The sequence below is a fragment of the Nematolebias whitei genome, chromosome 14 (genome assembly GCF_014905685.2).
Source record: "Nematolebias whitei isolate Nwh7 chromosome 14, NemWhi1, whole genome shotgun sequence".
Taxonomy (NCBI): domain Eukaryota; kingdom Metazoa; phylum Chordata; class Actinopteri; order Cyprinodontiformes; family Rivulidae; genus Nematolebias; species Nematolebias whitei.
In genome coordinates, this window is record NC_056511.1 from 560,147 (window position 1) to 566,106 (window position 5,960).

Here is a 5,960-nt window from a genome sequence, read left to right on the forward strand (position 1 = left end):
CGCTGCTAGCTCCACTGCTGCTAGCTCCACTGCTGCTAGCTCCACTTCGGACAATATCCGGATGTGTTTGGTCAACGCAAGATCTGTTACCAACTAAAATTTTATCCTCAGGGACTACTTTCAAGAGCACAATTTGGACTTTCTCTGCATCACAGAGACTTGGATGTCTCTGGGTGAGTCCAGCGCCTTGACAGGATTATTGCCACAGAACTGTCTATATTTAAACGCCCCGCGGCCATCAGGACGGCGCGGTGGTGGATTATTAACAATATTCAAATCAACTTTTGACTGTATACAACTGCCCATCCCAGTTTCCCGTGCCAGCTTTGAGCTGAGCGTCTTTGAACTTGGACATTCACCTCAGACTTTATTTGCACTCCTCTACCGCCCACCTCGGTCTAAGGATTTCATAAATGAGTTTTCTGATTTCTTGGCTGAAATCACACCAAAATATGAGCATGTTTTCATTATTGGGGACTTTAATTTGCACGTGTGCTGTCCTGAGAAGCCCTTGGTTAAGGACTTTTTAGATTTATTGGACTCATTTAATTTAACTCAGCATGTAAATGGTCCCACCCAAGAGCGTGGACATACACTGGATCTTGTTTTAACTCATGATGTGACTGTTAATAATCTTGTTATTGGTGATAATTTTTTTCAGACCACATGCCAGTCCGGTTTGAGTTCACCCTCCCCCATCTAACTCCTAAGCCGTGCATTCCTGCATGTAGGACCCGGACCATTAACCACTTCACTGCCGCACGCTTCACAGATGTTTATAACTCTGAAATGATAATTCAACCCCCAGTGTTTCTCACCACCACTGAGGAGCTGACATCCCAGTTCAACTCTGTCTGCTTAAAGACTCTGGATCATGTTGCACCTGTTAAAACTAGAAAATCAAAACTGAGAGCAGAACCTTGGCTGAGTGACGTCACCAAGGCCGTTAGGCAGCAATGTAGGAGGGCGGAGCGAAAGTGGAGGAAAGACAGGCTGCAGGTCTCTTTTCAAATACTTAAAGAGAGTTGGCGCTGTTATCAGAAAACAGTAAAAGCTGCTAAATCCAAATTCTTCTCTGATATAATTACCTCAAACTCTCACAACCCACGTGTCCTCTTCTCCACCCTAAACTCTGTTCTCCACCTCACTGAACATCACCTCTGGAAGCCTCGACTGAGCTGTGCAACAACTTCTTACATTTCTTTGTGGAAAAAAATGCGACCACCAGGGCTCTCATTTCCCCTCCAATTTATGACCCATCCATCCCACCTCAATCTGTAGCTCCTTTTGACCATTTTGAACCCATGACTCTATCTTCTCTAGAGCAGGTCATGTGCAGCTTGAAACCTTCTGGTTCCCCCTTTGATGTGGTCCCCCCTCGATTACTAAAGGATGTGTTTCCAACTCTTAAGTCCATCCATTCTTGCTACAGTAAACAGTAGTTTATCCACTGGCGTGGTGCCAAAATCCTTTAAACATGCCGCTGTCCAGCCTCTCCTGAATAAAAAAAAAAAAACCTTGACCCCTCAGTCGTTTCCAACTACCGGCCTGTCTCCAAACTCCCATTTGTTTCTGAAGTACTGGAGAAAATGGTCGAATCCCAGTTGAAGTGCTTCCTGGAGAATCACGCCATCTTAGAGCTTTTCCAATCTGGCTTTAAACCTCTCCACAGCACTGAAACTGCCCTGCTGAAGGTCTTTAACGACATCTTCAGATTCACAGATACCGGTGATTCTGTGCTGCTTGTCCTGTTGGACCTCACAGCCGCCTTTGACACCATTGACCATGAGATCCTCATTGTTAAGTTGGAGTAGTGGGTGGGCGTCACAGGATCAGCCCTCAATTGGTTCAGATCTTACCTCACTGACAGATCCTTTTGTGTCTCCATCAAGGATTTTAGTTCCGCAGAGGCAGAGCTTAAATGTGGGGTTCCGCAGGGGTCCATCCTGGGTCCCCTCCTATTCTCTTTATACCTGCTGCTGCTTGGTGCTATTTTCCGGAAACACAACATGCCCTTCCACTTCTATGCCGATGACTGTCAAATTTACTTCCCCCTAAGACACAATGGTACATGCTCTATTCAACCGCTGCTCAACTGCCTGGCTGACATCAGGGACTGGATGGCTTTAAATTTCTTAAGTTTCAATGAAAAGAAGTCTGAAGTCATGCAGTTCCCTCCCAACGACACGATCACAAACCACTGCATCGACCTCTCCACTCTAACCCTGTCAGAAAAACAAAGAATCACTAATCTGGGAGTGATAATGGACCCTTCCCTGAAACTTAACGATCATGTAAACATGATTGTTAAATCATGCTTCTTCCAACTGAGGCGGCTGTCTAAACTGAAGCCCATATTGTCCAAAAAGAACCTGGAGACAGTAATACATGCATTCATTACATCTAGGCTTGATTACTGCAACTCACTCCTGTTTGGTATCAGTCAGACCTCCATTGCACGACTACAACTGGTCCAGAATGCAGCAGCCCCATTTTTAACCAGTACAGGCAAAAGAGAGCACATTACACCAGTTTTGGCCTCACTGCACTGGTTACCAGTTCACTTTCAAATCCAGTTCAAAATACTCATGTATGTCTACAAATCACTGAACAGTGTTGCCCCCCCCCCCCCCCCCCATCTCTCTGATCTGCTACAACCGTATGTCCCACCACGTTCCCTGAGGTCAGCGGACCAGTTGCTCCTCACAGTTCCAGGAACTCGTCTTAAGCGCAGAGGTGACAGGACCTTCTCTGTAGCAGGACCAAGACTCTGGAACGAGTTACCTCTGCTTGTCAGACAGGCCCCCTCCCTCTCGGTTTTCAAGTCCCGTTTAAAAACTCACTACTATTCTGTAGCTTTCAACACCAGATGATCTGTGTTTTGATCCTGTATGCTCCACACTGGTTAGTCGTCATTATCTGCATCGTTTTTATGTCTATATTCTGATTTACCTCATTTTGTATTTTGCTTGGTGTGTTTTCCCTTTTGTTTTGTCTGTACAGCACTTTGGTTGGCCTTGTAGCTGTTTTAAGTGCTTTATAAATAAAGTGGTATGGTATGGTATATTACACCTGCTTTTAGATCATTGCATTGGCTCTCTGTGCACCTCAGGATTGATTTTAAGATTATTTTAATGGTTTTTAAATGTCTCATTGATCTCGCACCATCTTATCTTGCACAGCTGCTATTACCTTATGAACCCCTGCGGACACTAAGGTCCTCTGGCACTGGACTACTAACAGCTCCAATAGTCAGAACTCACACTTATGGTGAGACTTCTTTCCAGTACTATGGCCACCGTCTGTGGAATAGTCTGCCGCTCCGACAGACCTGAGGGCCCCAGAGAATGTTGTTGTTTTTAAGAGCAGGCTCAAGACCCATTATTTTTAGAGTCAGAGTCAGAGATTATTTTATTGTCATTCTCACCACATGTGGTGGAGCGAAATTATTACACAGGGTCCCAGTTACATCCAACAATAAAATGTAAAAGAAAAACAATGATAAGATCTAAGATAAGAACTAAGAAAAACATGAACTACAAATACAAAAAGTGTGTGTGCTGGGTGAGTGTGGTCCTTCATGATGCAGGTGGCCCTCTTCCTGCATCTGGAGGTGTAGATGTCTGTGATGGTGGGGAGGCTGACTCCAACATCTTCTGTGCAGCCTTCACCACTCTCTGCAAAGCTTTTCTTTCTGCAGCTGTGCAGCCTCCATGCCACACGTTGATGCTGGAGCACAGGATGCTCTCCACTGCACACCTGTAGGAGGTGGTGAGGACTGAGCTTCCAGACCAGCTCGTCTCAGCCGCCTGAGGAAGTAGAGTCTCTGATGAGCTTTCTTCATCAGGCTGGTGGTGTTGTTGCTCCAATCATGTAAAAGCATATAAAATGAAAAGCAAATAAAGGAAGCAATATCAAACAAAATAAAAACAAGCTACATTATAACATGGTGTAAAACAAGATGAGACTAACTTCTATAAATTAAGGTTGAATGAAAAAAAAAAAACTAAAAACTGGAACATTAATTTTTGCATAACAGTTGTTTAAAATCCCTATGTGTGTGTGTGTGTGTGTGTGCGTGTGTGTGTGTGTGTGTGTGTGTGTGTGCTTGCATGAAAACCTGTCACAGAAATTAGCCCCAAGCTACATCATCTGCTTGCTTTTATAACCTTATCAGCTCAGCAGAGTTCAACATAGTTCAGGGGGTGTCCTTGAAGCCAGCTGCAGTCTTCTTGCACATCACAAATGTAGTGAACTAAGCCTCAGGTCAAATCTGGCCTTCCTGGGACAAGAACTGTATTTCATTGATTTGAGTCCAGAAACACAAGATTAAGTTCATCCAGAGACTTTCTAAGTGTCCTGCACTGATCAATTGAAAGAACACTCTCTTTTTTATTATCATTACTATTTTACAAATGTTTGATAATCAAAATGTGTTTAGTTCAAACCATTTTTAAAATGTTGAAGTGAACTACTCATTTTAGTTCAACTGTGAAACAGTATTAGTGATTTTTTAATCCTCATTCAAAGTGAAAATCAAATTGGAATGTGTTACGGAGTAATTCATGCATTTTCTGATCTTCTGTCTGAAATGAGCAAGTTGTGATGTCGGTCAAATGTCGGAGTCAAACGCAAAACAAGTTGTTGGAACGAACTGTCATGTTTTTAAATCCTCTCAGACGTAATATAGAGAAGCTGGCACCTGTTTTCCCCCAACTCGTCTAAACATTTCTCTCGTCTGTCTCTAAAACATTTCCAGTCTGTTCCAAAACATTTTTCTGTTTTTCTGACTTCTAGTGACCTCTTACGTCACAAAAACACACCCCTGATTAGCTATTTCAGCCAATCAGGAACTTCCCAAATGAACCGGAAATAGAACTCTTTAAATGTCGGCACTTCCTAGTTTAAACCAGTTCGTTCAGTCGTTTGCAGAGCCTGAGTTCGTTCAGTCGAGAGCAGTCGAGCCCAGTCGAGTTCGGTTCGGAGAGCAAACCTAACACAAGAAGTGCTGGGGAGAACAGGAGTTTCAGGCATGATCCGGAGTTCATCCGAGTCTCGTGGGAATTATGCAATCTTCCACATCTGAGTGGAACTTCTGAAGGACTCCACTCATGTGAGTCCACTCGTGAGGTGAACTGTTGTTGATGAAGTACCGCCACCACTCCGGACGGTTCTCTGCCATCCTACGGAGATGCTGGACCGGTAGCGTTAACTGGAACTCCGTATCCGCTGATTCATCGTCAGAGAGGCGAGTTTACTACCGAAGCGTACCGAGGAAAGCTGGGTTCGAATGGAGGGTGCCGTTCTGTTCAACACTTTCCCTCACACACCATCTCCCTCCCTCTAAACTTCATTTTCCCATCTTTAAAACTCTTCTATCTGCCAGAAATCATTCCAGATATTTTTCAGAAATGTCTGTTGTGAAGCAAAGGAAAATCATGGCCGGATGGTTTTCCTGGTTGTAAAGCTGATTAATTAAGCTGTTGTTGTTTTCAATTTTGCCAAATTAATGTAAATGTGTGATGTTAAACTTTGATTCTGTTAATAAATGACCACATTCATTTGATGGGTCAAAGAAAATTAACGCCTCACGTTACATTTAATTAAATTCAATGCACGATATTATTCAGTCCAGAAAAATGAATGAATCCGTTTAATTTATGAATATATCACAGTATATGTTCATCTACACAAACATATGGTTCATGGTTATCTGAGATATCCTCTCCTCCTCTCCATCGCCATCTCTCCATCTTAGCCGCTCCTTGTTCTCAGAGTACAGGGGAAGAATGTTCTCAATCACCGTAATGAAACACAATAAAAACATCCATAACCTTTGACCAAAAATTATCTGACAGTAACATGGAGGAAAGAGAGAAAAACAATGAGAACAAGTCTTCAGCCTGAAGTGATTGTCCACTGTGTTTGTGTGTTTCAGCCTGAAGTGATTGTCCACTGTG

General features: G+C 43.3%; 1 protein-coding gene across 1 annotated transcript in view; it reads left to right on the top strand.

Annotated features, from left to right (window-relative positions):
• Positions 1–5,960, top strand: part of mat2b (methionine adenosyltransferase II, beta) — a 130,451-nt gene that overhangs the window by 42,910 nt on the left and 81,581 nt on the right. The gene's annotated exons all lie outside the window — the stretch shown is intronic.